Source organism: Alexandromys fortis, unplaced genomic scaffold (assembly GCF_014885135.2).
Source record: "Alexandromys fortis isolate MF-2015 unplaced genomic scaffold, M_Fortis_MF-2015_v1.1 scaffold_0, whole genome shotgun sequence".
NCBI classification, from domain to species: domain Eukaryota; kingdom Metazoa; phylum Chordata; class Mammalia; order Rodentia; family Cricetidae; genus Alexandromys; species Alexandromys fortis.
Window position 1 is genome coordinate 22,104,312 of NW_026067949.1, and position 10,945 is coordinate 22,115,256.

The window sequence follows — 10,945 nt, forward strand, 5'->3', positions numbered from 1 at the left end:
TCCTCGTCGCCTTAGCCCCGCCCCAGTATGATGTACCCGGCGCCCCAGTTCTCCGGACACCGACCTGCAAGCACCCTTCGTGCCCCAATTTGTCCTCCCTCTGCACCTCTAGTAGCTCCCGCGGTCGCGGAGGAGAAAGAAACTGCCAATCTTTGGGCCCCGTCGGGAGGGGGCGGGGCTTAGCACCCTGAGCGGCGCGGGCGGGACTCGGTGGTGGGCGGGGCCTGCTGTCGTGGGGCGGGGCGGCCGCACGGGGACTGACCGGCGAGCGGGTGCTCGACCCCCTCTCGCTGCCGCGCGCGTGCCCGCCCGCCCCCTCGGGGGGCTGCGGGACAAGTTCGACTCCTGGCCTGGCGTCGCCTGCCGGAGAGGAGTGGCTCGGCCCGGGAGGGCTGCTGCGCGGGGCGCCGCTGTGGGGAAGGGGCTGCGGGCGCGCGCGGGGCCGAGCATCCCTCCGCCGAGCTCGCCCGCCCGCTCCCCGCGCCGCCTACCCGCCCGCCGCCCCGCGCCACAGTGACCCCGGGCCTCCCTCCCCACCCCGCTCGGTAAGTGCGACTTCCTCCTCCACGAAGGCCCGCTCTCCTCACACATGCGACCCCTCCCTGGTCCTCGGGGTCTGCGCGTGCCGAGGACTTGCTCGCCTGAGTGACCCTGCCCTCCAGATGAGCAAGCCCAGGCTAGGGACTCTCGAGCTGTTACCGGGACTCGAACCTGGTTCTCCCCTCAGCTCCCTAGCTCCGGAACGCGGTCCCGCCGCCCTGGAGTTGCTCAAAGTTCTGCACGCGGCGCGAATAGCCGGGCGGGTGAGGAGGGAGTGCTGCTCTCCAGAAATGTTCCCAAGAATAAAACAAGCTGGAAAGTATTTCTGATCCCCCACAACATACACACTTTGTTAAAGTTTTCAAGTAATGGCCTTATCCTCAAAAGTGAAGAATAAGATTGTAGTGTAGTTTCCTGTGTTTGGCGTTGATTGGTCGCAACTTCAGCGTTTAGACAGCTGCTTCACAAGTGCGTGTTCCGGAATCAGAAGCTGCTGGGAGAACTTGGTTGTTAGCGAGTATATATTGTTGCCATTATGATTATCTCATCTGATTTGAGACTTTTACTGAAAGGGGTGTACGGAGTGTGCCCCACCCCCACTTCCACCGCCATGAAAGGTCAATTTCTTCTCACTGGTTCAGGGATTATGATCTGGCAGATGCCCTCCGACTCTGTTTTGAAAATGGAACTGCTGTTAGTAATTGCCTAGCCGTTTTACTGATGCACAATAAATGTTAATTCTCCTTCCTGTTATGTTAGGAAAGAGTTTAATAAATCTTCCTGTTAAGAAACAGTTTAATGAGGCTTTTTATTATTAGATCGCTGTTAGGGGCACTCCAACTTTTTTCCTTATTTTCAGCGTTTACAGGTTTGACTACTGTAGTGAATGTTTATGTTCTGTACAGGGGTTTATGTAAAAAACTTTTAGATAAAGGCGAATACATAATATTTTTGCGACAGGAGATAAATGGATACAAAATTGTAAGAAAAACATTAGATATACACACATAACATATGTGTATCGAGATATGTGAAGTAATTTTGTGTCTATGTGTACAATATAGTAAAACAAACTAAATTAGAATGTCGAGGTTGGGCAGGAAGGGGGCGGGGAAGAAAGTGTGTGCTGTCAGGTCCTGTACAACACGTGAGTCTTAGTTTGGGTTCTGAACTTCCTTGGAGCCCGGAAAGGAACAAAGTAAGCATGTTTCAAATTCCAGGGTTTTAAAAAAAAAAAAAAAAAACCAGTTCTTCTGCCTAAGCAAGGCATTTTCTAGTAATGAGGCCGGAGAGAAACAGTTTTTTTTTGTTGTTGTTGTTTTTTTTTGTTTTTTCGAGACAGGGTTTCTCTGTGGTTTTTGAGCCTGTCCTGGAATGGGCCCTGAAGAGAGAGAGAGAGAGAGATGGTAACAGTTGACATCTTTAAAATATCTCAGCAGAAAATTGTAAATTTTTGCATCAAAAAAAGCACTTCAATATAGGGCAATAATAAATTAGAAGGCTATGTTGTGTGAATTCTTGGTTGTGATGATCTGGGCTAGTATTTCCCAAGCCATGATTTCAAGAAAAGCAGGTTAGTAGTCTAGGTTTTTAACTAAACTGGGGCACTCGGGCTGCGTGTGACTCAGTGGCAGGGGACTTAACTTGTCTCTCCGGGCAAGATCCTGTGTTCGAGCTCCAGAACAAGGGGAAAGGAAAAGAAGATTCCGAGCTTAGATGAACTTGAGGCATCTGGATTAGACAAATGGCAATTTTTTTTTTTACCCAGAGTCTCTTGAGCATCGTTACAATGCTGCTATAGACCAGTTGACTGAAGGATGGATGCTGTGACCTATTTCACATTTAGTAAAGCAGCCTTTCGTGAGTGTTTCTTACAGCTTGAGATGGGATAACAAAATGTTTGATGTTAGTGAATTTGGGAAGGACCAAAATGAAGTTAATCCAGAAGTCAGGGTTTTAATCCAGTACACATCAAAGGAAAAGGCCACTATTCTCCTACTCTAGACATCTTGTGCAAGTTGCCTCTTAGACCAGCTACCCTGTGGGGCTTCCCTTTTATGCTTCAGAATGTTTGCTGTTTGAGCATTAGAATAGGTTTAGGCAAGTGAGTATCCTTGAGGGATTACTTTCAGTTATTATTATTTGACTATAAAGGATTTGTATGCCATTTTATCATAAACGTTAATTGTATTATTATTAGTTTACTGTGAATTCCTACACTTTGTAGCTATAAAAGATCTTAGAAAACTTGCCACAAGTAGAAAGAGCAAAAAGGCTGGATGTGGTAGCACATGCCTTTAACCCCAGCACTCTGGAAACAGAAGTATCAAGATCTCCATGGGTTAGAGGCCAGCCTGGCCTACATAGCAAGTTCCAGGTCAGCCAGGGTTACATAGTGAGACCCTGTCTCAAAACAACAACAAAAGGGAGAGAGATCTGGAACCAAAAAAAAAAAAAAACCTGTAATTGCACCTATTAATGTGTGGGACTGTTTCCAGCGAGTTTACAAGCCCTTGGTATTGCATTTGTTCATAAGACTAGTGTGGTTATAACACACAATTTGCTCATAGAATAAATACTGAAAACCTACTGTGTACTGGTAGTAGAGCAGCCTTAAGGATGCAAATGAGAACAGGTGGTAAGAGTCTAGAGTGCAAGAATAGCATCTTATCCAGATGTATTTGAATCCTGGGTTTCAGAAATCAAGTTGGGAGGACGAGAAGTTGATTTGAAAATGTATCTGGAGCCCATGCATGGAAAGTGTAACACTTCTATACAAAAGTAAAAAAAAAAAAAAAAAAAAGAACTGATATACAAAATGCTAACGTTCTGAAAAGTTGAGAGCCAAAGCCATTTATTCTCCTTGCTTCCTCGTGACTTTAAGTCAGCAAAGGTTTATTTCTGTCATACTCTATGTCTGATGAGGGTCAGCACAGGAGCTCCATTTCCGGTAGTCACTTGGATCCCCAGGCTGTTAGCAGGAGAGGGGAAAGAATGTGCTGGATACTAGCAATACCTTGGCTCTTCAAGGCTTCCACTTGGAAGCGGCCGTACGACTCCTATAGCGATACCTAACTTCAAAGAGTAGGGAAGTACAGCTTTACCATGTGGCCAGAAGGAAGAGCTCCAGCATAGTTTGTGAACCGTCATAATGACCACTACACTGAGCAGGCTTCATAACCCTAAGAGTGAACACACAATCCGAAAAAAAAAAAAAAAAAAAGTACCATTATGGTTCCTAGACTCCTATTAACAAACAGCATTTCTTTGTGTATTTGTGTTTAGACAGAATTATGGTAATGAGAATTATAAAGAACATCTTAATTTGAAATGAAACGCTATTGAAAAATCTCACAATTAGATGTACTATTTTGATCAAGAGAGTCTCATTTTGAATTGTATGTCCATCAATAAACATTTGTTAGATGTGTATAAGGCACTGTTAGGTCTGAGAATAGAACAGTGAATGGGAGTTTATAATGCCAAGAGAAAATAACTCTAAATTGAGTTCTCTCTTTTTTTTTAAGGCAACATTAACAAAACTTTGCAGTATAACACAACACACACACACACACTATACTTTATATTCCTCTCCCTTCATTTGTTTTGCTCTTAAGGTTTATTTCCTAACAATTATACAAAATTACTTAAACTAGTTTAAGCAACCAGGGTGTTTTGTTAGCAATACTGTAGCTTTGTGTGAGTCTGATACCAGGAATGCGGTTGGGCCTTGAGGCAATTGGCGTCGCTAACAGTAAATGAGGAAGCGAGGCTCTTTTCTCTGTGTGTGATTTCTTGCCAGTCTCTCTCTGCACATATATTCCATTGTCCTGTGTCTCTGTTGACTAACCTGCCTCTGGTTTGCTCTTAGAGGGGTACTTTGACCTAAGGGTTCACACGCTTGAAACTATACTGTTTTCAGTCTCTGCAAACACAGCCTTCTCTGAGTGCAGCATGGAGGTGCAGCCCCAGCAGTGCCCCTCAACCTGTAGGTCACAACCCCTTTGGGGGTTGAACAACCTTTTCAGAGGGGTCACCTACGGCCATCAGAAAACACAGATGTTTGCCTTCCAGTTCATAAAGATAGCAAAGTTACAGCTGTGAAGTAGCAACAAGATGACTTTAAAGTTGGGGTTCACCCCAACATGAGGAACTGTGTTCAAGGGTTAGGAAGTATTAGATTAAGCAGCAGTAGGAAGGTTGAGAACCACTTAAGGCTTAAGTAGTTCCGTGGTCAGTCTGGAAATAATGAAGTTGACCCTAAAAAATGTAGCAAAATAACTGGAAACTTTGTAGAAAAGGAAGCTGTTCTAGCAGCTTGTTAAGAAGTCTGAGGTTAAAGAAACCTGACATGCCATTTTAAAAAAAAATCTGCACAATTAGCATCATCTTGCAAGTTTTATTGAAACAGATTCATAATTCATAATTATCATAATCAGCAGGATGGGAAGGGAAACTTAGAGCTACTTGTATTACTCTCCAAACATGCACAATAGCCATTTTATTCTATTCGTTTCATTCATCTCTTCTTCCTCTTCCAAGGTATAGGTGACTATGGTAGTTTGAATTGACCCCCATAAGCTCATAGGGAGTGGCACTATTGGGAGATGTGGCTTTGTTGGAGTGGGTGTGGCCTTGTTGGAGGAAATATGTCACTGCATGTCACTGTGGGGGCAGACTTTGAGGTTTCCTATGCTGAGGATACTTCCTGGTGTCTCAGTTGACTTCCTGCTGCCTGCAAGATGTAGGACTCTCAGCTATTCCTCCAGCACAGTGTCTGCCTGCATGCCACCATACTCCCCTTCATGATGATAATGGACTGAACCTCTGAAACTGTTAAGTCGCCACCTCAATTAAACATTTTCCTTTATAGGGGTTACTCAGATCATGGGTGTCTTTTCTTCACAGCAATAGAAAAACCCTAACTAAGACACAAGTTGGTACCAGGGCTGACCGTATTTTTGTTTGGAGTAATAGGAACTTTGGGAGTTTGGGTTAGGAAACAGTGAAATGCTTTAAATACTACTTACTGAGCCATCCTAGTAGGAGCCTGGAAGACAGTGGTGCTGAATGAGAGTGGTGTTTTGATGAGCTGTGGGGATCAGGAGGTTTCAGAGGAGAATGTTAGTATGTAACCTAGAGACTGGTCTTTTGGTATTTTGGTGAAGAAAGTGGCTACCTTTTGCTCTTATCCAAAGAGTCTACCTGAGGCTAAAGTGAAGGGTTTTAGATTAATTCTGTGAGCAGAAGAAATCTCAAAACAGCCTAGTATAGACTCTGTCATATGGATATTAATGGTGATTCTAATGAGGATTTATAATGAAAAAGAGCAAGATGAGCAGTGTAAATTTCAAAATATAAATTTTGTAAAAAGAGGAGAAAAAGAGGATCAGGAATGGAGCTAAATCCTGTGTTCAAGGAGATAAACAGCTTTAGAAGTAAAATAAAGGGAGTGGTGACCTCAGGGTAAAATCCCACCCAGCTAAATTTCCAATTTGTGGAAAGAAAAGCTTAGAGCCAGGTGTGGTGGGCACACCTTTAATCCCAGCACTGGAAAGGCAGAGGCTGGCAGATCTTTGAATTTGAGGCCATCCTGGTCTAGAGACCCAGCCAAGCTTAGACAGTGAAAAACAGAAAGCTGGTAAAGATGTAATTGAATGAGGGGGCCATGTTCCAGTCCCTACAAGCAGCAGAGCTAGGCAGCTTTGGCCATATGGTTCTATATTAAAGTTAAGGATCGAAAAAAGGATTTATGGAATAAAGTCACTGAGGCCAGGCATGTGTCAGGGTTGTCCTTCAGTGGAGGCCTAGGAGAGAGGCCATTGTGTGAAACTGTGAAGTTGAAGCCTAGATTGTCTTGGAGAACCCAAAATGTTAGAGATGCAAGTGCCACGGGATACCTGCCAAGGAAAGCTGCTAACAGGGAGTGGAACCAGGCCTAGAGAAAGAAGTGTGTTGCAGTCAACAAAACTGAAAGGAGTTGGAGATCTGAATTGCATTTCAACATCAGACGTGAAGTTGCAGAGTTCGGAGTTTGCCCAGATGGTTTTTGGTCTTGCTTTGGTCCAGGATTGCCTCACTATGCTCCCTTCCCTATGTTTTGAAGTGGTAATGTACATCCTGTGCCATTGTATGTCGGAGGTGTGTGATCTGTTTTTTGATTATAGTTAAAAGATTGCATGAATCTTAGAAGAGACTTTGAACTTTGACATTTAAACTTTGTTGAGATCGTGATAGACTATGGAGACTTTTGAAGTTGGGATAAATGCATTTTGCATTATGATATTGTTACAGGCTACCGGAAGCCAGGAAGTGAAATGTGGTAGTGTGGACATAACTGACCCCCATAATCTCATAGGGAATGGTACTATTAGGAAGTGTGACTTTGCTGGAGTACATATGGCCTTGTAGGGGCAGACTTTGAGGTTCCTGTGCTGAAGATACTGCCCAGGGTCTCAGTTGACTTCCTGTTGCTTGCGAGATGTAGGACTCTCAGCTATTCCTCCACCGCCATGTCTGCCTGCGCACCGCCACGCTCCCCACCATGATGATAATGGACTGAACCTCTGAAACTGTAAGCCGCCACGTCCCAAAGAAATACACAGAGGTCTACATTAATCATAAGTTGATTGGCCTATTAGCTCAGGCTTCTTATTAACTCCTATAACTTATATTAGCCCATAATTCTTGTCTGTGTTAGCCACGTGGCTTGGTACCTTTTTCGGCGAGGCAGTCACATCTTGCTTCTTTTGTGTCCGGGTGATGAGTGCAGACTGAATCTTTCCTCTTCCCATAATTCTCGTTGCCATGCCTCTACTTCCTGCCTGGTTGCCATCACCCCGCCTCTACTTCCTGCCTGGCTACTGGCCAATCAGCATTTTATTAAAAATAGTGCAAGTGGCAGGATAAAAGGCCATTGTCCCACAGAGTGCCTCTGCCTCCAGAGTGCAGGATTAAGGATGTGGGCCACGACACGTGGCTGACAGGCTTATTTGCTTTTGAAACAGGCTCTCAGTCTGTAGCCCTGGCTGACCTGAAATTCACTGGGTGACATAAAACACAGACTGACCTGGCACTCGTTTCAATCCTTCTGCCTCAGCCTCTCAACTGCTAGGATTACAGGCATGAGTCACCACACTAGGCTTAAATGGATTTGAAATATTTTCAAAAGCAAACATTTTGTTATAATCAACTGTTAGTCATTGTGATACCAACTGTGATCTTTTCTAGATGTGCTTTAAGGGGGCAGTACATAATATTAGCCGGTTTTGTAACAGGATCATTGTTTTCTTACCAGACATCAGTAGAGATAGGTAATGGAAATTAGTTTCGTGTATGGGCCAACGCTTTGTTTTATAGGCCAATGCTAAAAATGAGGAGGAAGCCAGTAGGCAGAAATTGAGGCACTTGTTTTTGGCCATTGGTGCCATTTTCCTGTTTATATCTCAACTGTGATGAATCTCATAGGGTGCTTTTGTCTAAGAAGTGATCACGTCCTTAAACATGCATTTAGTGCCCTGTGTGCCAGGAGTTTGACCACGCTGGCAAACGGTTTCCGTTTACTGTTCTCTGCAGCACACGAAGCTTGTAGAAATCAGCTGCCTCGTGGGTATAGCCGGGTTCATAACCACCTGCCCATGGCGTAGTCAGGAGCAGCAGATGACATTATTTGGAAAGCAAATTTGGCAGAATAGTGCACTTGAAGCTCTGTGGAACCCTGTCCTCCCCAGCTATGTGCATTACAGCACCGGTCGACCCCATTCAGGGTCTTCATCTCTAAGGTGGGGACTGTTCTAAGGTCTGTTCGCTAGGTTTATAACAAGCAAAGCCACCACACACATCCACTCTTCACTATGAAGTATTCCACATATATTGTACACATTGAGGCACTTAGGAAAGAGCTGCAGTCCCAAATCCAGAGTCCTGTTTTGTCAAAGAGAACACCAAGGAGCAAGGGGGTAAGATGCCCAAATTGAATGGTTTAGCTATTGACCCAGGCTCAGTCTACCGTATAGCTTAACCCACCACAATGTGATAATGACGGACAATAACAGCAGAGCTCTCGACCAGCTTCAGCCCAATGCCCTCTGGGAAATGTACTCATTGCCCCACAGGCCCAGGAATCACCCCATGGCTCAGTGGTCACTCCCTAGCTGGCACATACCTATTTCTCTCCTTAACCGTTCAGTTGGGTACCGAAACTTGATTGTGCTCATTCACAAGCCTGCTTTTTTAGCAGCTACAAAAGTTAGAGTAATGGTAAAATCAGTAAATATCTAAATTAATGACTGGAAAGAGAATTCCATAAAAATTAAGTTGGGTGTTTTGAGATGTTTCAACATAAATGAGCTTTTTAAAGTGTGCTGTCAAGTTTAATGATGGCTAGATAATTATAAATGATGACGAGAAAAGCCATCAAAGCCCTATGCTGTCCTGTCAAAGACCGTGGACCATTAAGGATCTCGGGCAAGAATACAGATGAACCACGTCACTAAGTGCACTGTTCAGGTCAGCTGGCTTTTCCTGAGACTGTCTCCTTTAAGGAAGCAATGAATTTAATTTATAGTCTAACATGAGATTTTTTTTTTCATAGTGATTAGGTTATTCTGCATTCATACTCTTTCAGAAATGCTTTTTGAGTTCTCTCTCCATTATAGAAACCATAAGTAAAAATCATACATAATGAATCACGTATGGCTTATGCAATAAGAAGACCGACACTCAGTAGGAGATGAATATTGAATACAGGGCATTAGAGCTCTATACAAAAGAGTGGCAAATGAGAGCATTTACATATTCACACTAAAATGGTGTCATTAATGGCACATAAGTGTAGTCTTAGGATTACTGACTTTTTCACTTATGCATTAGCTTCATCTGCTAAGAGGGCTTACACTCTACTGATAGCTCCAGGTTGACTGGAAATACACCACTGACCTCTGCAGCTATCTTAGCTTGCCTGTCTTAGCTTACCCTGTGGATGCTTGTATATCTTTATCATACTGTATTGCAATTTTTTGAGAAGTATTTATTTTTATGGGTATGGACATTTTGTCTGCATGTAGTCTGTGCACTGTGTGCATGCCTGCTGCCCAGAAAAGGCCAGAAAAGGGCATTGGATCCCTGGAAGTGGAGTTACAGACAGATGGGTTTGAGCCACGGTGAATCAAACCCGGGTCCTCTAGAGGAACACTGAGTGAGCTGAACCCCTGAGCCGTTTCTCCAGCCCTTGTATTGCAACCTTTAAATTAATATCAGTTCCTGAATTATTGATGGCTTGAGAGCTATCGTCCTTTCTGTCATCATCATAGAAAAAGTATTAAATAATGGGGCTGGAGAGATAGCTCAGTGGTTAAGAGCATCACCTGGTCTTCCAAAGGTCCTGAGTTCAATTCCCGGCAACCACATGGTGGGCTCACAACCATCTGTAATGAGGTCTGGTGCCCTCTTCTGGCCTGCAGACATACACACAGACAGAATATTGTATACATAATAAATAAATAAATATTTAAAAAAATAGTGTGTATATGCTACTATGATAGCTGTAGAACACGCATGCAGAGTGATAGTGTGTACTATGGTGTGTGTGTGCTACTGTGATAGTGTGTATTATGACAGTGTACACCATGATAGTGTGTACTGTGATAGTGTCAACATATGTGCTATGACANTATTTAAAAAAGTATTAAATAAGTCATTTTGATAATTGAGCAATTATTATGGAATATGATAGCATATTGCAAGAGTGTATAATTTAGTTTCAAGGTTAAACTTTATTTCACTAAAGTGTATCTTTGAGCCAGGTATCTGGACATGTAACTAATCCCAGCACCCGGGAGGAAGATGCAGCAGTTATAAGTTTAAGGTCTCCTTGGGCTACACAGAAAGTTGAAGGGCAGTCTGAAGTCATGGTGAGACCTTTTCTCAAAAAAACCAGGAGGCAGACCATTAGCAGAAGAGTCACCTAATATGTTCCCAGGCTTCAATCCCAACACCGCAACGCAACAAAACTGCATATGCAGCTTTCATTTCTTAAATCAGTCCGTCTTTAAAGATAAGCCAGGGTCTGCTCTAAATCCCTGTGCTACCTGGCCATTTGGATGCTGTCCGCGTTCGTTTCTTCTCTTTGCTGCCATAGAGTACCACGGTGCAAACAACTTACATTAAAAAAAAAAAAAAAAAAAAAAAAAAAAAAAAAAAAAAAGGCAAAAAAAAAAAAAAGAAAGAAAAGACAAATCTTATGAAAAACACTGAAACTCTTTTGGCTTTTTTGTAAGATACTTTTGTGGTTTGACAGTCTATGTTGGTAGACTATTTGGAGAGGTTGTAGATCTTTTAGGAGGTGGAGACTCACTGGGTCAGGGTTTTAGGTTTGTATTCTGGATTTGATTTGTGTACTGTCTCT

At 43.4% G+C, this 10,945-nt stretch overlaps 1 protein-coding gene across 1 annotated transcript in view; it reads left to right on the forward strand.

Annotated features, from left to right (window-relative positions):
• Positions 1–264: 264 nt before the first annotated feature.
• Positions 265–10,945, forward strand: part of Klhl5 (kelch like family member 5) — a 60,869-nt gene continuing 50,188 nt past the window's right edge. The window contains exon 1 of the mRNA XM_050149960.1: positions 265–545. The gene's annotated coding sequence lies outside the window, so the exon portion shown is untranslated. The remainder of the gene's footprint in view (positions 546–10,945) is intronic.